This window comes from Camelus ferus, chromosome 3 (genome assembly GCF_009834535.1).
Source record: "Camelus ferus isolate YT-003-E chromosome 3, BCGSAC_Cfer_1.0, whole genome shotgun sequence".
NCBI lineage: Eukaryota > Metazoa > Chordata > Mammalia > Artiodactyla > Camelidae > Camelus > Camelus ferus.
Window position 1 is genome coordinate 99,078,564 of NC_045698.1, and position 23,298 is coordinate 99,101,861.

Below are 23,298 nucleotides of genomic sequence, written 5' to 3' on the forward strand. Positions count from 1 at the left end.
CCTCATCCCCCGGAGGCCCCTCCCTGCCCCATCCCTCCAGCTCCTCTCCGCTTCCAGCTCCCCTCTGACCTCACTCTCCTCCTCTACCCTGCTCTCAGGTCCAGCTGCTGAGCAAGCCCACAGCTCAATTATTGCTGCCTGGCCTGAGAGGCAGAGGGATCTGGTTTCTTCTGTTTCTCTGGAGGCAGCAGCAGAGAGGGAGGTGGAGTGGGAAGAAGAGGGAGGCAATGGGAGAGGGAGGGAGGGAGGGAGGGAAGCAGAGGAGGAGAGAAGAAACAAGACAAAGAGGGAGTTTAACCAGAAAAACAGAACACCAAGCTAAGGTAAAAGAAATGAGAGAAAAAAGGGAGAGACAAAAACGAGAGCAAAGGGACAGCAAGGGTTTTTTTCTTTCACTTCCAAAACCTTATTCTCCACAAGGACCTTCCCTGAACCCAGATTTAAGCAGGGAATTTTTTCAGATAACACTGTTGCATCATCTTCATAGCACTTTCTGCTATTATCTTGCTTATTTATTTGCTTCTATAATAGTTGTCCTCACTCCTAAATTAGAAGACCTATGAGGGCAGGGGTCATGGCCACCATGTTCTTCCCATGATCCCAGCACCTAGCACCTAGTAGGTCCTTGGTGAATGTTTATTGACTGCATGATGTGGCAGGGCTGAAGGGCAGGGCTGGCTTGCCCCTCTGGCAGAGGTCTGGCCTTGAAGGGGAGGGTCAATAGTCTACGGTTGGATCGTCAAGGATACCATCACTGGCTGTGTTTGGGGAGACATTTCTGGGAAAGGGAATGCTTCAGTAGTTATGCAGACAGAATTAGGTGTCCTCTAGGACAATGCTTTTCAAAATGTGGTCTGTGAACCACTGCACCAGAGTCCCCTGGCAACTTGGATTTTCACAGGCATCCCATGTGATTCTGATGCAGTGGGTCTGAGGATCATGTTTTTGAGAAACATTACTTTGGGGAATGGGTGAACTGGGGCTTTTGCTCCAGGGAGATCTCAACTGAACTGGAGATCTTGGCTGCTTAGTGCATGTGTGCATGTGCGTGTGTTGGAAGGGTAGTGATTGGAATACTTGCTGCTGTGGAATGAAGAAGCTAACATCCATTATTTCCAGCCAGGTGCCACCTCATTTTACCCACGTACTGGGAGCTACTTATGGGGGAGCCCCCAAATTCAAAGGAAAGAAAGTAAAGACTCAGCCAGCTGGGGACAGTTCCCCACCCTGAACCAAGACCCGAAAGGAAGAGGAGGACAGCAACAGATGTGAGGAAGAGAAAGAGCCCTCCCTGCCCCGTGCCCAGGGGCCTCTGCTCCCCACCCATAGAAGCCTCTGCAGCTGGTAAGTTATGCCTCATTTCCCAGGCAAGCTGTGCACCCATCCCCAAGCCCCAGGCCAACCTCATTGCCTCTTCAAGGGACACCCCGCTCCCAGACTTGTCAGCAGTGTATGCTCCAGGATTGATTGACTGCTCCCCTAGCATATGCCCCCCCCATACACACACACACACACACACACACACACACACACACACACACACACTCACTCACACACACACACACACAACCCCCTAATGTCACAGCTCCATCATACCAGACACAGGCAAGGCCCACACAGAACACCTGAAATACAGCTCAGAGGTTAAGGACAGTGTGCCGAGCAGTCAGACAACCTGGATATGTTGATGCTGGACCTCCATCTGGGCCTGAAGCAGAGGGGAGGAGTATGGAAGACAAGGGCCAGCCAGTTTCAAACGATAGCTCATGTGATGCCACTTCTGCCCTGTAAAATCAAACCATATAGCTGATGCTAACACCACCTCCCATTCACTCTATGCTCCGGCAGCTCTGGCCTTACTTCATGCCTCAAACACTGCATGCTCTCTTCTGCCTCAGTAGCACCCTCACTCATGCTGCCCCTCTGCTTGTAGTGCTCTTTTACACTTTTCCACCCTGTTCATCTGATAACTACTACCTCTCTTTTCTGGTGGGTCTTTCTAGATTCCTTGGCTCTGGGCTACCAAGCCTCTACATTCTTTGCTGTTTGCAACCCTCAGCACTTGCATCATTATATATTCAGTGTCTGTCTTCCTAATTAGACTGTGAACTCCCCGGCAGGAGGGACCACACCTGTGGGTCTGGTCCACTTCTGTATCTCTGGCCCATGGTACGCACTCAGCTGGGTAGACTGAGGCTTAGACAAAGTCATTTGTTTCAATAAATGATTTGTGAGCATCTGCTATTTGTCAGGCATGGTGCTAGACCCTGAGATGCAGTGGCAGGCAGAAAGGCACTTACTCTCCTCTCACAGAGGCTGCAATCTGGTGGTAAGATGGATAGCTGTCAAATAATCATACAAATTACTGTAAAACTGCAACTGTGACAGGTGCTTTATAGAGGCTCATAGTGCTAACAAGAGTACATAAAGGTGGGGGGTTGGTCAAGTTCAGTGGGTCAGGGAAGTTTTCTGAGAAGATCATAGTTCTCTGAGACAGAGAAAGTTGTGTAGAGCAAGAGTGGAAGAATGTGTTCTGCAGAGATAGAACAGCATGTGCGAAGGCCCTGTGGCAGGAAGGAGCATGGCTTCTACTAGAAGTCCAGAAAATTTGGAGTGTGTGAGGTGAATGGGGAGGCTAGAAAACAGGCAGAAGCCAGACTGTGCAGGGCCTTGTCAAGTGAGGTAAGGAATTTATTTCTTCATCTAAGAGCAAAGGGTTTAAACATTGAAGAGTTTAAACAGCAGGGGGGCAGACATAGGCAGCAGTGATATAATCAGAACTGCATTTTGAAAAGGTCATTCAGGCTTCAGTCGAAGAAGGAAGGGAGGGGCTTGAGTGGAGGCAAAGAGAGCAATAAGCATTGTAGCCATCCAGGCTCAGACCATGAATGTGCTGGTGGAGAATGAGAGTAGTGGACAGTTTTTGAGCAAAAGTTTTTATGCAACACCACAGGTTGGTGGTGAAACCAAGACTCGTACCCACACTGAGCCTTTGCACTTTCTTGTAACCATTACCTCTTCTGGGATGTCTACTGGGCCACCACTAGAAGGGGTTCCCAGGCCTCCCCTAGAAATATCCCTTGCCCTCTCCCTCCACTCCATTTCCCACATTCTGTACCGTGTTCCCCTGGGGGTGCCCATGTGTGTCCTCTTCCAAGCTAGAAGCCTCTGGCTGGACACCCATTTAGGTGGTGGTTTTCTCTCAGAGCCCCAGGTGCTTTGCATTCTGGGAATTGTAGTTCTGGAGCAGGAAAGCGGGGCCTGCTCCTGACTGTGGGTCTGGCAGGCAGCCTGGTTGCCATGGTAGCAGCTGGGCTGGAGCCACCGAACCATTTCACCCACAGCTCTGTTGGCTCTGAGAGCCTCCCAGCAAGAAAGCTTGGGCTCTGGGGGAGGGAGAGGGAGGAGAGGGAGAGAAGGGAAGAGAGGGAGTGGTGGACTGCTTGAATCTTCCCCACTGGCCCAGGCTAAGCTTTTCCCTGCTCTGGGGCTTGTGGACTGGGCTGGAGAGAAGTCACCAGCTCATCCTCAGAGCAGGGCTCTGCTTTGTTCTCGTCAGTTCTGCTGCTCTGTTCTCGTCAGTCAGTCAGACCTTATAACTCAGCTCTGTGAATGCAGACGCCTGCATCAGACCGTGAAAGGAGGGAGTGGCCCTCCTCCCCAGGGGAACCCAGAGCCTGGGTTGAAAAGCAAGAAGGTTGAAAATAATTACTTAGGGAGGAGAAAGTCCTGTCCATTTTCTTCCAGAACGTCCCCAGAATCCATTCTTTTCTCTCTGCCCCTTGGCCACCATCCTGGTTCAGTCTATCTCCCCCTGAGAAGGCTTTTGGAAACACAAATCTGGTCCTGTCACACCCCTGTTTAAAATTCTTCAATGGCTCCGCTTTGCCCACGACTGGATCAAGTCCAAACTCTCTAGTAGGACCATTCATGGCCTTGCAAATTCTAGCCCGAGGCTCCCTGTCCAGTTTGTCCTCTGCCTCCACTCCGCTCCAGCCATCCAGAAGTTTCCTGCTTCCTTTGCACATGCTCACCTCTGCCTGAAATGCCCTTCCTTCCCTCTGCCAACCTCTGAGCTGACCAAACCCAGCTGAAACACCTCCTCCTCGATGAAGTCTTCCAAATCCTTCTCCACCAGGGGAAGAATTAATGGCCTGGTGCTCTGAGCTCCCAGAGCACTTTGTACATCCCTCTCAAGCATTTATCACCCGTGTTGTGATTATTGTCTGTCCAGCTGCCTCTCCCTCTCTCTCTCCTGCATCTGAGCTATCCCGGGGGCCTCAGCGCCCAGCACAGTGTCTGGCACAAGGTAGGCACTCAATAAACAGTGAATGGGATTGAATTCACCAAAAGAAGGCTATTTGGCTCCCACCCTCCCACTCTGGGCTCGCTGCCTTTCCCAGGTCTCCTCCCCCGTTGCTCTTCCTGCCAGCTGCACACCTCACACACTGCACCAGACTGGCACGTCCTATTGAGTGGTGGTGCCTTCTATTCTGGGAAAGGGTGGCACAGGCACCTGCACGTGGCGGCTACAAGCCTCCCCACGTCACTGGGAATGTGTATCAAGTCACGCCCAGGTCTCCAGAGAGGAGGCGCCCGTGTCTTAAATGGAGCCATGATTTATGGACCCAGCTTCAGGAGCTCAAAAAACCAATTAGGCTTCCCTACTTCTCCACCTGGAGGCAGGATAATTCCAGGAAAGTCCTTCCTCCTGGGCAGAGGCTCCACTGCCTGGGCTGCAGCCTTGAGGCTTCTGCATCCAGCTCCCTACCCCACCCTCATCACCTATACCCGGTCAGTAGCTCCAAGCCTCCTGGGCCAGCTTTTCCTGCATTAAAATCCTGACTCTACCATCTAACATCTGGGAAGCCTTTTCCAGGTATCTATTCTTTCTGAGTCTCAGTTCCTCATCATAAGAAGAGGATAAAAATCACCTGCCTAGATTATTCATCCATTTATATATCCCTCCATCCACCCACTCACATACTTCCTACTATGCAGATTTATTAGGTGCCAGCTGTGGGCCAGGTACTGAGTTAATCCCTAAGGATGCAGAATGGAATCAGAAAGACATGGTCCCTGCCTTCAGGAAGCTTAGAGTCCTTGGGGAAGGTCAACCTCAAAGCGTTTCGAGGCAGAAGTGCAGACTATTAGGCACAGTCAGGCCTGATAATGGGATCTCAGTATTTATTTCCTCTGTGAGTATTTACTGTGTCCCTGTGACGTGGCAGGCCTGGTGGGTAAGCACAAAGAGAGCCAGGTTCTCCCCTCCTCGGCTTCTGTTCTCAGTGCCAATGGACAGATGCAGCCCAGAGAGGACTCAGCGTGCACTGTACACTACAGCTGGGAGGGGGCCAGGACAGAGAAGGATGCGAGGTTTGCAGCTGGAAACAGAGGATCTAGACTCCCTAGGGCCCTGGGGACAGATGGTGATGCAGGGTCCTTTGCATCCAGTAGAGGTGAAAATGAATGGATGAAGCCTCACTAGGACCGCCTGGGTTGGGGCAAGAAGCAGCCTTCCCTGGTTATGATACGGAGGGTGATGGAGGGAGAGGCTCCCACAGAGAGAAGGTGAGAGACAGCAGGAGAACGAGCCACTCAGAGCCTGGAGAGGGTGGTGGCTTCCAGAGTACATGGAGACCACTGTGTCGCTGCCTCAGCCCACGCTCCGCCATTCAGCAGGGACCTTTATTTTCTCTATTCTGGAGGCGGTAGGAAGAGCCTGGTCCAGGTGTCAGTGCGGTGAGTGGGTAGGGAGGGCAGAGGCCGGCGAGGCGGCTGGTTCAAGCTGTTCTCCTTACTGCAGCCCTCAGTGCTGGGCCCAGGGCCCTAAACTGCTTCACAGGCCCTCCCTCTGCTCCCTCCACTGCTGGAAATCGGCATCTTGACTAAAGGAGGTGCAGGTTCCAGGGCTTGGAGGAGGATAGGCAATAAGAGAGAGTGGGAGCTGGCTGGGTGGAGATCCATCACTAATCCTCGATGTCTCCAAAGAAAAAAATCATCAACTTGCTGTCAGTTCCCACGTTTATAGAATTGTGGACTTGGGCTACAATTGGCATCTGTTGGCATCTGTTTCTTCTGCTGCTGGGAACAGGTTGCTGATGGAGGGAGGCTCTGCAGAGGAAGGCTGGCTCCGCCCTCTGCCAAGGGACCCAAGTCAGCATTTGTTGACATTTCCCACGATGCCCTCAGTGCTGGTGACATTTCAGAGACGTGCTCCCTGACAGGGCTGGAGGAGGCGAGACTGACCACATCACCTCTGCTCCAGGCTCACACGGGTTCAGGCCACAGGCCCCTCCCAGGGACAAGCCTCACATTCCAAACAGCAGCGAAGTTCTATCTTCTGAAGTGGCCCAAGGGCCTAGGTCCTGCCTTGAAAATGTGACTGCAGGAGGGGCGTGGCAGTTCTGGGCTCAACAAACCTCAATGTCTGTCTTTGTGAAATGGAGCACATGATCCCTGCCTCCCTCAAAGGGTGGTTTTGGGGTCCAACTGCATAAAAGTGAGAAAAAGGAAGTGTTTCATAACTGTGGGTTAATGTGCATGTGTGAAGGGCTCTGATGGGGGCATTAAAGCCCTAGAGTGGGCTTAGGGGAGGTGGGGCGAGGGGAATGGAGCTTAGAAGGGATTAACTGGGTGCAGAGGCTGGAGGAACCAGGTCAGATTCTGGCAGTTTCATAGATGGAGAGAGGTACTTGGTGGGTAGAGGGCAGCACAGGAGACCCAGGGAACCCTCTTTGCCCCAGGAGATGCTGACACATGGCCACAGAGGATGTGGGCAGTGTCAGAAACAGCCCCTGCAAGGAGGTGGCCCAAAGCCTCTCTTGCTCCAGCCTTAAGCCTAGGAGGGAGACCAGCTTGGGAAGACAGGTCAGGGTAGGGGTAAATTGCCTGGATTTTGGAGTCAGAAGAACTAATCGTGGCTCTGTTGATCACTAGCTGTGTGGCCTTAGGCGAGTGCTTTACCTCTCTGAGCCTCTTTTTCCTCATCTGTAAAGTAGGGGGAGGGGTAGTAATGGTGCATACCTTGCTGGTTTGTTGAGAGGATCAAAGAAGCTAAGGCTGATAAAGCGCTTAGCATGGGCTGCCTTATAGTGCAAAGTTTCTTTGCTGGCAGCGTCATTATTGGCATCAACACTCAGACCCAGGTTGGGCCTCACCAAGAACCTTATCCACCTCTGGTCATCCTTGTCTATAAAGAGGGAAACCCCTTCCCTGCAGATTTCCATGCATTCAGATGTTTACCCGGTACTTCCTGTGCACCAAGCTCAGTATAATGGGAGAGAGGACGAAAACTGGGTTTCTAGTCAGAGTCCTAATCTGCTGATTGTGTGAACTTGCCTAGCTCTCTTCCTCCATCTGAGTCTCAGTTTTCTCATCTTTAAAAATCAGACAAGTGTTGTGGATTGGCATTAAAAACTCTTAGAGGAATAGTTGATGGGGACTTTGGCATTTGTTTGATGCCAGAGTAACCCACAAACACTACTTTCTGGAAGCCAAGAGCTGAGAGAACCATAACTATCATTTGCTGGTTTTTCACCTGGGCATCTCTAAGAGTGGATGAATGAGATGTTATGTGTCTTCCGATGTGGTGGGAAGTGAAGTGCATGACATCACCACCCATGTGCTCTAGACAAAGACATTTCACTTGAATCATTCTAGCCTTCAGATCTAACTTCTAGTTTATTGGGAACAATGAAAGTAACCAGCACGAGAAAGTAACTAGACATCTGGAAGGAGGGATATTCTGTAGCAAAACTGACTTGGATGTTTCATGGGTCAGTGGCAGAGAAAAAAAAAATGGGGGAATGCACAATCTTAAGCAATTTAATGCACATACTGATCAGATGCCACGTGTGGCCAGGTATTGGATTCTGACAAGCCATCCATAAAGGACTTTTGGGGGGCAATTGGGGAGATTTGTATATGGTCTGGATATTTAAAGGGATGAAAATTTACTGAAATGGAAAGGTGGAGATTGTTGACTGAAAAAAGGTGATGATGAAGCAGCATGTGTGTATAAAGTGATTACGTTTTGGTAAAAAGATACTTATATGTAAGAACAAGATCTGGAGGGATGTACAGGAAGGTGTGACTAATGGTAGAAAAGTGATGATTTTCTTTTTATCTTTTTGCTGTGTTTTAAAATTTTCCACAATGCACATGTATTGCCTCTGTAATAATAAAATGTTATTTAATACATAAAATGGGAATAATAGCAGTGTGTATCTTGCAGGGCTGTAATGATGCAGTGAGATAATCTGAGAAGCACAGGTCTGGGCATAGATGCCTACTCAGTAGTTAGGTGCTGCTCAGGTGTTTATGCTGGTCTGCTCTCACCCGCCCTTAGACAGACCTGGCTTTTTGGGGATGCTCTCCCTGTGCCCAGATCCTGGCACATTGCAAGGCAGTACTGATGTTTGCTGGACAAATCACTTCCCTTGGTCCATCTTTTATTGGGCATTGAGGGAAATCTGATGGAAATTGTGGCCTTGTACTCACATGAGTCAAAGTCTCTCAGAGGCTCCCCCCACCCCACTCCTTTCCATAAACTCTCGGGGTGAGCCCTCAGCTAGGTCCTTACAACAAGCAGAAGGGCAGTGGAATAAAACTACAGTGATCTGGTCCAAAGGGAACAACCAGCTGTCCCCCCCACCCAGCCATATTCTCCAAACCAAACAAGCTATTATTGGCACTGCTTCCAAGTTTTCAGCTCCCTCACTGCCCTAAACCCTGTGGTTAGGCTTCAGGCTGGAGGTTGAGTCTGAGGCTGTTTTGCAAATACAACCTAGGATTAAGGCTAGATCTACCATAGGAGCTGGTTTTTGATCTGGGGCTGAGTCTAGTTTCCTAGAGAGAGCTTCAGAGCTGAGACAAGGCTGTAGCTGTCTCCACTTCCAGGGCCTGAAGATTTAGTCCAGATCTGAGGCTTAGCCCCCCATTAGGAGCTGGATTTAAGACTCGAAGTGTACCTAGGTCTGAAGCTTGCTGTTGACTGAAAGCTGAAGGTGAAGCAAAATCTTGTCCTTGATGAAGACTAGGGTGGCCTCTGACTAGGGGGTAAAAGCTAGTCTATTCCCCTACCTGGCAAGGGCTGGGAGCTGGCTCTGTAGTAAGAGAGGAAGCCTGGGGTGGGGGTGAGGGTGGGGGTGGGGAATGGTCTCGTCAGCAGGGTGTGGGAAGGAGACTCGCCTCACAGGAGGAGTGACACTTACTGAGGCTCCAGTCCCAGCTCTGGTGTCCCCAGAACCCAGCAGGGATGGAGAAGAGAGAAACATCCCACCCAGGGGTGGTGGGTAGGACATGGTGTGTGCTGGGGCCCCTCTGACAGGAGCAGAGTTGCAGTGTGGAGGGAGAAGGAGCCAGCATAGAGGAAGTGCTATTGAGGACTTCAGGTTGCTGAGGGGGTCCCTGGCGGCTGGAGAGGAAGCCCTACATGAAGTGGCTAGTGCCCCATTATCCCCAGCTCCACCCCTTAGAGCCAGCAGGACTCCCCACTCATTAGGCTGACATCTCCTTCTTAATAAAAAATACATGAATAAATAAATAACAGCCATAACAGAACAAGAAACTGCTTTCCACTCTTTTCTGTTTCCCCAGCTCCTTCCTTCCAGTCTCTGTCCTGAAGACTCCCTGGGCTGGGTCCATCTGTAAGCACTCTCCCTCCCCTGTGCTGGCTGCAGGCATCCCTCTGCTCAGGAGGGCACTGGGAGCGAGGCACCACTCTCAGGGGACTGAACAGGACTTCTGCGCCCTCAGCCTGCTCTTGGAGGGATGCAGCATGGTAGATGTCTGGACAGGGATCTCCTCTCAGCTTTCAGGGAGGAGGCAACAGCTGAGGCTTTAGGGCCAGAGCTGGGGATGGTCTCCAGTACACAAGGACCCCAAGTTAAGGAGGGGAGGGAAATAGAAGGTGAGAGAAGGAACTGGAAGGTGGGACAGCTAGTACATTTTCTGGTATTTGCATAGGATAGGGGAGGAGGTCTTGACCCACATCCAAGTATCCAGAGGGAAGATTGCCTTTCTTAGAAGGGACAACAGGAATCACTTTTTCTTCCTATGGCAGCCTCATGTTGATCCCTTTCTTTCTGTCCCTGTGTCCACATTCTCTGTCTCTGTTGTCTCTCTACTGCCCTCTCTTTCACTATCATCTTCTTCCTTACCTGGGTCAATGTGCCTTGGAGATGTTGGTCAGGAGTTACCCACTCATCAAGGTTAAGGGGAAGTAATTCTGCCCCCACCTGGTGATTCAGGACCATGGAGAGCATCCTGCCGGGGAGAGGCCCTCTCCCAAAACAAAGAAAGAGCGAGCTTGGATTGCCTGCAGAGGGTAAGAGAGCTGGTGAGGTAGAGGCAAGGGAGAGGCGGCGGGGAAAGATATGGACATAGGTGAGGGTCATTCGTAGGCTGGGTGACTCTGAACCGGGACTTAGAATTGTTGCTGCCCTGGACCAAAGGGTCCCACTACCTCCACCAAGGAGCGGGGAGGGGAAGGAGCAGCCCGTGCTCTGGGCTGTGCAGTCCTGGAGCACACACAGCACTTGCTAGGAAGCTCTGGGAACCTTTATGTCTAGAATGCAAAGCTAAATGCGTGCCTAGGATGTGGGACATGAGCAGATTAGGGTTCGGGGTTTGGGTTTCTTTTCAAAAAAAATATTTTTGATAAAGTACACATAACAAAAATTACCATCTTAACCATTTTAAGTGTACAGTTCAGTGAAATTAAATACATTCCGATTATTTTCATCAAGAGAATGAAGTGACCTTTGGGCAGATGTTGGAGAGGCTGTATAGGGTGTGTTATGTGTGCATGAGAGAAGAGGAACGTTACAACCCTACAGCTGAGGGGGTGCCAAGGGTAGGGCGAGTAGGAGATAGGGACCAGGGTCCCGTTAGGCCTGTTCACTCTGGCAGCTGCAGGCTGGGAGTGGGGGGTCAGGCAGAAACTTCTCTGGCTCCAGCTCAGAACTAATGGGACCCAGAAGTCTCCTCTTCCCCGGAAGCTCCCTCTGGATGGAGCCAGAAGCCAGATTTCAGGAGCAGTCCAGATGTTCAGGGGAAATTTAGGGAAGGGGAGCAGATGGGACCTGGGATTCCTGTGGGGGCTGCGGGAGGAGGGCAGCAGCTGGAGGATGGGCAGGGGCATGTGCTAGAGCTGCGGTTGGCTCCAGCATGTGCTGGGCCACGTGCCTCAGGGTGTGCCTAAGATGTGGGACTTGGGCAGAGAGCAGGCTAGGTCATGTGATCCTTGGCGCTTTCCGAGTCCTGGCTACTAAGATGTATCCTAAGCTGCCTCTAGCTGTGGCAGGTTCTGAGGGATGTACCCTGTTTGCCACATGCTGGGCCAGGATACAGAAGTGAGTAGGACACACCCTGCCCCTGCCCCTTCCCCTGCCCCTGAAGAGCTCCATCTTTCCCCCAATGCAGGGCTTTGGCTTGTACCCAAAGACCCACCCTTCCCCACTGAGTCCAGAGTGGCCATTCCTTATGGGTTAGGGGAGGAAAGCCTTGTTTAGAGACCTGAGTAAGATGGTCCAAGCTGTCTCCTCGCTTTCTTCCCCATGAGCCCAGAGCTCATATTCCCACTCAGAGCCCTGGTCCCTGGCATGTCATCCCTGCTGATTCCTGCAGTTTCTGTGGTCCTTGGGAAGATGTGGAGCAAAGCAAGGGACCAGAATCCAGAACTGGTGTCTGCTTCTGCCTGCTTCAAGGACTCGAGAGCCCCACAGCTTTTATTCCCCACACCTACTTTGTTGCATCTGGTTCTGGTCAACTCACAATCCTCACACCAGCCTGGGAGAATGAGCATGAGCCCCATTTGATAGATGGGTAAACTGAGATGCAAAGAAGTGAAATCACTTGTTGAATGCACCCCCTCTCCAACAGAGCCAAGATTTGAACCTAGGTTTGAATTACTCTTTCTACAATTCTTCCTCTAGGAAAAGGGGTCATGCGGGCTCTGCACTTCAGTCAGTTGTGTAGTCCTGGACAAGTAAGTGTCTTTTCCTTGCTGGACCTCTCTTTCCCCATTTATATGATGAAAAGGTCTAAATAGGATTATCTTGAAGAACCTGTCCCATTCTCCTACCCTGTGATGTCACAAACACCCTCAGCACTGGGAAAGGGGGCAGTGGGGACATACTGTATACTGATGGTACTCTGAGGGCAAGGCGGTGACCAGCCCCCTACACCTGCCAGACCCCTGGAGGGCATCCCAGGATGTCAAGATGCTCAGCGGGGGTGGGCTCCTCTGTAGGCTCTCTTGATGGGATTGGTGTGGAGTCTGGGAGTGGCAAGACCCTGAGCCCAGCTCTGCCTGCAGAGGAGGGAGAGCAGAGGGAGGTTTGGGGTAGAGAATGGGGCTGGCTGGGCAGGCCAGAGCCAGGCAGGCAGAGCAGAATGAGGCCCAAAGCTCCAGGGCTTTACAAATGGATTTTGCTGAAATGGAAATTTCCACCCATCCCTGAAATGAGCCTGGCAGCGAGGCCAGGTCTGGTAGGGCTGCGGCAGCTGGGGATGAGGACAGGGACAAAAGCCAAACTGTCAAAGCCCCTCAGACCTATGCACCACTCCCCTCACTGTCCCCACCCCTCCTCCAATCCCCTCCCCTGCTCAAGTCCTCCAGGTCCTCAGGGACTTTCACAATCCTCACACCTTTTTATACCCTTCTCACTTTCTCCCTCAACCACTTCATGCCTCTTAAACCCCCACATCTGACACTCCCCCCACCTCCCCACCGTCCACCTCACACACCCACACACCTGGCACTCTCTCCACCTCCACTTCATCCTCGCACTGCCCTTTCACCCCTCACCTCCTCTTCCCCCCAATATCTGCACCCCCCCATATACCATCTCTCACACACCTGACACTTTCCTCCCCTCCTGTTTCACTCCTCAGCTCTCATCCCTCCCTGACTCACCTCCTGTACCCCCACAAACTTCCCCCTCCATTCCTTACCCCCTTATCCACCCCACACATACCCTCTTCACATCACTTTCTGGAACCTTCTGCTCTGGACACTCCCTCACCTCCAACTTCACTCCTCATGCCCCTCCACCAGCCACATGCCTTGCCTGTCCCTAACCCCCTTCTCACCTACACACAGCGCTCCATCAATGGCCACTGGGGAGAAGTACCTCCTGGTAAAGAGCTGGGCTCTGGAGTCAGACTCCTAACTCAGCACCCCCATCCCCCAACCCCAAGTTGGGTGAGCCAAGATATTACCTAATTCCTCTAAGATTCTGTGTCCTCATCTGTAAAATGGTGTTGACAGCTTCCCTTACCTCTTGGGGCTGTGGGCTGAGCGACCAGTGCTTGCAAAGCCCTTCCCCAGCACGCAGGGAGTGAGGAGCCCTGGCTGTCATTTTCTTGTGCCTGGCCCTTTGCTGGACCGTGCTGGGTGGGAGGGTGTGGGAAGAGCATGTGCTAGGTCTGAACTGCTGGTGAAAGTACCAGAAAATATTCCAGGGGAGGAGTCAGGGATGAATCTGATCAAGCAGACCCGTAGGGCCAGAGTAAGGGAAGAAGTGCTAACTAGTTCACGAGGCAGCACCCGGCCCTAGAGATGCCTGGCAGGCATCCCTGCCAGGACTCCCCTTCCCCAGCTGCCTCCCCCAGACAGGTGGGACCTGAGACAGTCCAAGGAGCCTGGACATCCTTTCCTCCCTAAGCCACTGCTGGCCACAGCCACTGGAGGGCAACATGCTCTGACCTGTCCCTGAACAAAAGGGATGTGGAGGATGGGGAGGAGGAGGGGGAGAGGTTGCTGCCTTCCCACCACCCAAGGAGCTCTCATAGGATTTGGAGAGGGAGAGGATGGGGACAGGCTGGGTCGGGGAAGGTCCCTAGAGAGGCATCACTGGCCCCCTGTTGGGTGGGTGGGGAGAACAGGGCAAATGGTAGTGGAGAGGAACAGAGCGTAGAAGCCACATGGGAGAGCAGGAAAGGCTTGGGGCTTGACTTGTTATGGATTCCTTTGGAGGGTTGGGGAGCTTCATATTCCCAGTATTCAAGGCCTGGCTGGGGACAGAGGTCAGGCCTGGCCCCTTCAGGGATTTGTGATGTCAGGAGAGACTGGGATCCCTGTGACTGCAGGGAATGGGCACCTTCTGCTCAGTAGAGAAGGCTGGGGACCAGAAGCCAGGGCAGAATTGAGTGGGGAAGGTCCTGAGGGCTGAATGAACAAGGACCACCCATCACAGAGCTGGCCAGGGGACCCAGTGTGAAGTGACGGTGGGGGGAATCTGGCCAGAGATGGGGGTCTGGAGGCAAGTGGGGACATGTGTGCAGGGGCTCCACCTGCTCCCCCAGCACAGGGTCCATGGAGCATAGCCACATGCCCTCATCCCCTAATTACATATTACTTATTATTCATTCTTAGTTAAACAGAACTCTGAATTGCTCCGTGCTTCCTTCTGCCCCAGACCCAAGTGCTGGATACCCAGCTCAGCCTGGGCTGAGCTGGGCCACTGGGTGGAGAGAAAGAGGTGGATGTTTGGGGCAGAGGTGGTAGGTAAAGGGGGATCACAGGGACATGTTTTGAATGACCCTGGGTCTGGGGCCTGGGAGGCAGAGGAAGGGACAGGCAGGGAGATAGATGGAGCTTCCCCAGGGTAGGATGAGGGACAGGGACAAGGAACCTGGTCATGGGAGCTAAGCAAAGGATGGAGAGTTGTCAAGGCCAGGAGGTGTGGGAGGCCGAGGTGGGCTGTGTCTCCGGTCAGGCTGGCAAAGTGCAGGGCCTGCGCCTACACCGGGGCAGGGAGAGCGAGGTGTTGCCTGTGAGTCTCTCACTTGCGGGCTTGTTCCTCTGAAACTGGGTCTGTGTTGCTGTCGTGAACACCCAGCGCTGCGGGGGAGGGTAGGAAGCACGGGGGATTGGATTACCTTTCAAGTCTAAAGCCTGGATTCCTCCAGGCCTGGCAGGTGGGCGTGTGCACACACTCCCCAGAGCATTGTGGGATGCTGGCTGTCACTGGGGACCCACAGGCTCATTCCAGATCATTTGGTTCCAGTTTCCTTTCCACTAGAGAAAGAGGAGCTGTGACCCTGTGGGTGGGCAGAGCCAAGGCATGGGGGAGAGCTTGGTTCTAACCAAGGTTTCTCCTAAGACAGGACTGGGAGGCTGTGGTTAGAACCCTGATTCTGCCTTGTTCTAGTCATTCATGACCTTGCCACCTGACTTAGCCTCCCTTAGGTTTCCTCATCTAAAAAGAAGATAATGAGGATAACAGTGTCCCGAGCCAGCCTGACTATGTGCCAGGCTCTGTGCTAAGCACTTTAGTTCTTCATATTTTCACAGGCGTTTAAGGTAGGTACAGTGAATCTCCCCATTTTACAGATGAGGAAACAGGGGCTCAGAGAGGCTGAGCGATTTTCCTGTAGTCACATAGCTGATCAGTGACAAAGCTGGGACTCTGACCCCAGAGTCTTATCCTGAAGGATGCATGGTACCCATGTCTCAGGGTCGCTGTGAGAGGAAATGGGCTGATGCACATAAAGAAGTGTTGTAGCCCAGTGCCTGGCACCCAGCGAGTGCTCAAGAAATAGTGAGGGTTCATGTCATTAGTAGTCTTTCATCTGCACAGGTGCTCAGAGGTTTCATCTTGTGCTGCTCAGGTGGCAGGGGGCTGGGGAGAGGATGGAGAAGCCCTCTGTGCAGGCAAAGAGGTGAGGGCTAGCAAGGCAGCCACAGGGAGGCTGTGGGGGCAGGGGGCAGGCGGGCTGAGGTGGGAAAGGGGGCTGGAATGTGAAAGCAGAGGAGGGTGGGGCAAGCAGAGTAGAGGAAACGGAAGTGAGTGACTATGAGTGGCTGTATTTACTTAAAGATTTTGCTCCAGTGATCATCTCATTGGCCAGACATCTGGTTTTTGCAGGCATCCCCAGGGAGTGGAAGTCAGACAGCATTACTTCAGCAGCTCTAAAGCCATCCACCCTGCGCTGGCTTGCACTTGCTGGATCTCGGACTCAGGATGCTACCTGAAGTGGGTCTGCCCCTTCAGCTCCCTGGGAGGGAATAGGAGTCCCTTCTAGCTGCTGGTCACTTGCCTCTTACCTGCTCAGAGCTGGAAGCAATGGTTTTGCCTCATCCACTCACTCCACCTCCCCATCCTGACCTTCCCTCCTAGGCATGGGGTCAGCAGAGTGTGAAGGACTGAAGAGGGCAGTGAGCAGACCCCTCCATGCCTCTCCCCTCCAGAATCACCCAGAGAAAAGATCCAATGGATGGCGGCCCACCAGCCCAGGGCACCCAGCTCTAAGGGGCGCTAAAGCTTCACTGGTCACTTAACGAATTGGAGAGAAGAGTGTTTGCCAGGCACAAGCCTCAGGGTGGGGGTGGGGGTTGGTAGGAACACTTCCATAAGCTGCTGGGCACAGAGGTGAGATCCCCACAGGGCACTCAAGCTACAGCAATTGTTCATTAAGCTCCGTTCATTTGTTCGGAGGTGGTCCTGGAGAACCACAGGGTTTCTATGTAGCTTGGCAGGATTGGCAAAATTAAGGCCAAACCAGAATCGTTTGGGCTACTGGAGGAGGGCTGCAGCGAGGTTGGTGGGTGGGAGGGGCGCTTCCTGCCCAGTCCCTGTGCAGCTTCTCCTCCAAACAAATATTGAACAAATATTGAGAGAGTGTTGGTTTGAAGAGGCACCGAATTATTATCCTGCCCTTGCCTCTCATTTTCCAGTCTAGCCCTGGCGCAAAAGTACCTGTAGTGATAGCTGTAGTGATTCCCTTCCCGTCTTGGGTCATGACTGTGTCCAGTTCATTCATTTCTTCATTCTTTCATTCACTCATTCAACAGATACTTCTAAGTACCTCCTGTGTGCCAGGCACAATTCCAGGCATGGGGGAGACAACAGCAAACTGCTGCTTCTTGCCCTCTGCTCACCACCTCATGTGCCACTGAACCGGCAGAGATCCAGAGCCTTTCAGGCATCTCGACTGGATTGGGGTGGGGGTGGGGCGTCAGAAGAGGTCTCAGGCGTCTTCTCTGCCCCCAGGAGAGAACCATCTCTTTGAGTGACAAGGAACTATGGTAGAGGTGTCTTTTGTGCCTGTCCCCGGCCCAGCACCAGCTTTTCATGCCCTTGAGGACTTGTTGTGACCTTATAAATTCATGCTGGGTCCAGGAAAGTGTGTGTGTGTGTGTGTGTGTATTTCTCCCTGAGCAGAGCTCCAAACTGGGCAGCTGGTGTGGGGTGGGGGTGGCAGAGGGGAACAGCAGAGGATGCCAACTCCCCCCTCACCTCTGCTGAGTAGAGCTGCCTACTGGAACCCAGCACCCAAACAGGAGACGAAGTCAGCGCTGTGTTTTCTCAATCACCTGGTGGCAGAGGGTGGGGGGAGTGGGGGGTGGACCTGCAGGAAGGCCAAGAGGCAAGAGGGACCCCAAGGCTTGAGGCTTGAAAGTCACCCTCCCTGAGAAATGTAAGACATTCTTAGATCACATGCTCCCCTCCTTCGCCACAACCAGCAAGACTATTCCACTGAGCTGCTGGGGTTCTGGGCATTATTACGATACTGAAGGCTATGAAGGGGCCCCAGTTCTGACAGCCCTGTGCCCCTACCTTACATGGCTTGAGGGAAGAGGGTGGGGAAACCCCTGAAGTCAGGTCTCCTACCCCTCTGGACTGCATCCCTGGCCTGGACCCCTCCCTAGAGTCAGAGACCAATGAGAATGTTCACTGAGACTTTAGGAAACGCAGGAAGTCCCCCCCCCCCCCAGCCCACTCTGGCTCATGGGCCACGGCTGACACAGCAGAGGAAGGCTGTGGGAGGCAGGGGATGTATGTGGGAAAGTTGGGGGCTGGGTCTCACGTGCTGAGAAGGGGGGAGCTGTATCTGCTCAGGCGTCCCCCCTCCCCCCCAACACTGTCTGACAGAATGAGCTCGTCCTTGTTGTCTCTATTTTTAGTCAGAACTGGAAGGAAAGGAAGTTCGGGGGCCAAGCCACCAGCCCCAGCTCCCGCTGCCAGCACCCACGGCACGTGGTGCGGGGGTGCGTGGGAGCCCCGAGCCCCGGCTCCTCAGGGAGGCGGGGCCGCGCTTCCTCCCACTGCCAGCGCAGCAGCGGGGCCCGCTGGATGAGGTGAGGGACGTGCTCCGGGGTCTCGGGGCAGGGGAGGCAGCGCTGCCTCCTTTCCCTGCCCAGACACGTCCCTCTGCACTAGGTCTCTGGCACAGAGGGAGAAGGTGGAACAGGAGAAAGACCCAGTTTGGTCTCCTGAAAATAGGACTCGGGTTACTCTGAGGTGCTTCCTTTTGTGGGCTCTTTGAATGGGATCCTTGCTTCCTTCTTCAAGGTTTAAACATCTTGTTTCTATTAGAGGGTGTTTGGGGCTGGCTCTCGCTCAGTAGAGGAACGTGTATGAGGCGTGAGCCCATAGGCTCTCCTCCACTGGCCCCAACAGCAGAGCTGGGGGCAGAGGCAGGAGTTGGTCAGTGTCCTCACCTCCCCAGAGGGGAGGACTCCCTGGCTGAAACCCCACAGCTGCTAAAGTCTTGACTTGTGGGTCAGGGAAAGGCAATTCAAGTGGCAGTAGAGTGTGGTTGTTAGAGTTTAATTCTGCTATCAGGTAGACCTGGCTTCAAATGCTATCTCCTTAACCTACTAGCTGTGTGAGATTGAGGAAGTAGCTAAACGTCTCTGAATCTCTGTTTTCTCCTCTGTAAAATAGGGAGAATCATAGTACCTGCCCTGTAGAATTGCTGAGGATTAAATGAGATAATATGAGAACATGCATACAGTGTGTGCTCAACTGTTAGTTTATGAAAATTTAAAAGCAGAGCCCAGTCCTGGGCCTGAACCCCATTGTGGCTGACCACAGACCCACGTTGCAGAGACTTCCTCTCAGAGCTGACTGCCTTTGCTCACCCCATCACTGCCCCCCACAGCCCCACGCCTCTTGACTCCCAGGCAAGATACAGGATGCAGCCCACCCTGTAGCTGCAGAGCTGGAAAAGCTGTCCCTCCAGCCACCGCTCACCACCACCATCCTCCCACATTTGCCCCCAGCCCAAGCTGGCTACACACACCGAAACCTGGTGGAGGAATGGCTTAGGAACCTTGTCCAATGTGGGATGGGGAGAGAAGTTTGAAGGGCATCTCAGACAAGACTATGGGGAGGAAAAGGCAGAAATGAAAGAGTGAAGATTCGCTATACAAACACTTAGTAAGCGTCTCTGCAGGTGGTAAAAACTTTGGGGGAACAGCTGGGTGTGGTATATAGACAAGCTGCAGGGGTCTGAACCTCCTAAAAGTGTGTTCCCATAGACAATAGCCTTCAGCAGATTCTCCCAAGGATCTAGGACCCTGAGTTGGTTAAGAACCACTGTAGACTCTGGTCTAGATGAGTCAGGAGAGCCAGGCATTCAATCTTATCTACCTTTCATTCCTGGAGCAGCAACCTTCCTCCAACTTCCCCACTGTTTCATGAGGGGTTAGACCAACTGAGGTCTGTAGCCCAGGTGAGGCAGTCCAGAGCTCTGTGAAGTCTGGCCAGCAGTGGCAGAATCACCAGAACTGAGCCTGGGAGACAGGTTCCCAGGAAGGTGGGAGGGGGCCCTATCCTACCCCTTCACAGGAGCCGACTTGGTCCATCAGCCAACATGTCAGCCAGCCAGCTGACAGAAACTGAGCTGCATCCCTCCACCAACCCGAGAGGCTGTTGCTATGGCAACTTCATATTTATCCACTTTAGCTCCTAATTAAGGGGAAAAGCATATAACATATTGGATGTCAAGGAGGCTTTGTGAGCCTCAATTTAGCGGCCGTGCCTGGATGTCAAACTCAAGCGTGATTGCTGTTAATCACCTTCCAAATTACCTAGATAGGTCACAAAGGGAAAGGTCTCCAGCAGTGGGGGCAGCTGGGCCCAGGGGAGATGAGGTGTTGGTGGGGGCAGGAAGGGAGATCTGTTCGGCATTGTGACCCGGGGGGCTGCTGGGTAAATGCTGGCTCTGCAGGTGTCCGATTATAAGGTCTGAGGGACAGTGGCTAGGTCTGTTCCCACTGACCCTGAGTTGGGGATCTCCACCCTGGAAACTCACAAATCAAGGCCCTTGGTGCGTAGAGAGGGACTGACCAACTGATGAACCAAGGAGCATGTAAGGACCATCTGGTGGCCTCTGATGTCAGAAGGAAGATTGACAGATGACCAGGGCTGCTAAGTGCAGGCTGACCTGATGGCCGGGTGGATGGAAGACTGTCACATAGCAGATGGAAGGTCCGATGGGAGTCTGCTTAGGAGGAACTGGCTGGGTGACTGCATCCACCAGTGCATCTGTGATCCCCGAGGGAGTGTCTGGCCTCTCTACCCCAAGGTTAGGCATGTTCTCAGGCACCAATTAGGACAAGCCCTGCTTTGGTGCTTCTTGCCTGCCATTGGAGTTGTGACCAGAACCACGTTCTTGGGAGAAGCTTCATCAGGGCCCTGGGGATGTGGGAGGCAGGGAATGGAGATTAATAGAGTAAGGTTTTAGGAGTGGGGTCACCAAGGGGAGGATGTCAGGAAAGTGGTTAAGAGCATGAGTTATGGGGTCGGGCAGACCTAGGGTAGAGTTTCAGCTCAGCTATTTACAGCTGCGTGACAATGATCAAGTCACTTAACCTCTCTGTGCTTTGGTTTTCTCATCTGTCGGGTGGGGAGGAAAATTCATACCTCACAGGGCTTTGTAAAGGTTTTACAAGATGATAATCGTAAGGAGCTGAGCACAGTGCCTGGCACACAGTAAACCCTCACTGGCTATTTAAACATTATTATGAGCAAAAGAGACAGGCCTGGAAAGGAGGAGCAGGAACGTGGTGCCTGAGGGCTGGGCCTGGAGGCGGGTGAAGGAGCACTTCCCCTCTGTCCCCTTTTGGTCAAAAAAATTGCAGAAGGGACCCTGATGAAGGCGGGGGGCAGGCTGGGAGCTGTGTCAGGGTGTGGTGCAATTGGAACCTGCTGGGCCTATGTGGGGTGTTTTTTAGCCTCAGAGGGGGCTGGGGGGAAGGAGGCCCTTGTCCTCAAAGCCTGATGTCACCTAAAGGCCAGAAAGGACCTTATGCAGCCTGAACCTGGGAGATCATTAGAACCACCTGGGATGACTCTACAGTCTCTTTCTGGGCTCCCCCCAGATCTCCTGAATGGGAATCTCAGAGATGGAACCTGGGGAAACTGGTTTTAAAACACTCCCCAGGAGGACCTAAGAATCAGCCAGGTCTGGGACTTACTAGTCAAAACCAGAGGCCACTGGGGATCACAGAGGGGAAGAGCTGGAAGAAAGGGTGGACAAGCTCTCCCCCCACCACTTCACCTTTCAAAAAGAAAAAAATTCTACAGCTGTTTGGAAAAACATCTATTATGGTAATAAAAATAATTACAGCGAACATTTATTAATTGTTTACTGTGAGCTAGGCACTATGCAAAGTGATTCACATAGATCATCTCTTTTAATCTTCCCAACTACCGTTGAGGTATGTCATCCCATTCATACAGATGAGGAAACTGAGGTTCAGAGGTATGTCCAAGGTCACACAGTTTGTTAATGATGGATCTAGGATTCAAATCTGGGTGGTCTGAATTCACACCTGGGCTATCTTCTCATTCTACAGTTGGAAAAATCAAGAAGCCCAGAGAGGTGAAGTAACTTTTCCAAAGTCACACAGCAAACTGGAGGCCAAAGAGGGATTCCAACCCAGGAGACGTCCTCGTCCTGCTGCTCTCCCTGCCCAAACTTCAGACATATTTTGCAGAGAAAAGTTAAGGACAGGATGGCCTGAAGGACAGGATCTCAGCTCTATCCCCCTCTACAGGCAGAATCCTGGAAATAGCAAGTGGAGTGGAAGGGGGTTGGAAGGTTCCAGACTGGGAGGAGAAGGAGACACTTGGGACATGGTGACCATGGCCATGGCAGCCTTGCTGGCCTGGTAGGAGGAGTTGCTGTGGCCTGGTTTCCACAGATGTGGGCTGCAGGCGTCCTGCTGAAAGGGAGGCTATTAAGGGAAAATGCTTTGCAAGGAGCAGAGCAGCTGGGAGGGGAGACCGTCAGAGCCCTGAATGGGGGGCTTTGTCCCTTCAGGGGCCTGGCAGGCGCTGGCTCCTGGGGTCTGTGTCTGGGAGACTGGCTAGTCGAGAGGCCGAGGAGAGAAAGCTCCATTCCCTCCCCTGTCTTCTTGTGCCTGGTCCTCTCCCCCAGTGCTGTCCCACCTCCAGGGCGGCCTAATGGTTCAGAACACAGGCTCTGGGGCCTGACACCAGGGCCACATTCGTGTTACTGGAAAAAAATCTCAGTGCCTCAGTTTCCTCTTTTGTAAAATGGAACTAATGAGGGTTTCTTGTAATGTTCTGAAGATGGAGCGTGAAAACAGAGTGAACACTTTGATCACGCTGGTTTCTGTCCCTCCCAGGCCCTCCCACGTGTGAAGGCCTCTCCTGGGTCACCCCTACCCCCCCCCCCAGTCCCCCACCCCCAGCGCACCACAACCAGGCAGGCTCAGGAAATTCTCCTTGCTGAGACAGAGGCCATGTGTGGAGGAGAGAGGGGAAAGCATTAGGCCACATCCAGTCTCCAAACGAAGAGCTCTGAGGACGGAGTGCAGACTCCAGCCTGTGTGATGATACGTTACCGCTTACAGCTTCGCTTCCACACTGGGCACTCTGGAAGCCCTAAACCTGCCTGTTCTCTCCTACCCAGGCCTTTGCTGGAGCTGTTTCCTCTTCCTGGGACCCTCTTTCTCCCCTTTCCCTAGCTACCTCCTACCTGTCCTCCAGACGTTAACTTAGACCATCCCACCTCCTCTCCCTTAGACTGGGGTCCTCCTATGTGTCCCCCACACTTGCACTGCCAAGCTCTGGCCCCTGCGCCTCTAGACCATGAGCTTTGTGAAGGCAGTGACCTCAATCTGCTGACTTACCTGCCAGCCTGTAGTGCAGGGCCTGCCCAGAATAGTCAATCTATAAATATTTGTTAGATGAAGGTGTGAAGAAGCAAGCAAATGAATGAGTAACTGGGTTCTCTGGCCCAGGTCGGGGAGGGGGAAAGGAGAACGTCTGGTGGGAAGAAACGAAAGGGGGAGTGGGGGCTTCAGACAGGACTGTAAACAGTAATCAAACGTTCCCTCCCCAGGAGAAGGTCCCAAGCTGCCCTCCTCTCTCGGGACCCTGTGTTGAAGTTAGGCCACCAGTGTCCAGCCACGTTGTCAGCAGAGCTAGTGTTTACTGAGGACCTACTCTGTGTCGGCGACTGTGCTCCACACTTCACACACATGCACACACACACACACACACACGTATCTTCATGTTCTACCTCATT

General features: G+C 52.8%; 1 long non-coding RNA gene across 1 annotated transcript in view; it reads left to right on the forward strand.

The window, feature by feature from the left end:
* LOC116659805 overlaps positions 1 to 23,298 on the forward strand; it is a 52,666-nt gene that overhangs the window by 23,219 nt on the left and 6,149 nt on the right. The window contains exon 4 of the long non-coding RNA XR_004315168.1: positions 1,120 to 1,344. This is a non-coding gene — a long non-coding RNA (uncharacterized LOC116659805). The remainder of the gene's footprint in view (positions 1 to 1,119; positions 1,345 to 23,298) is intronic.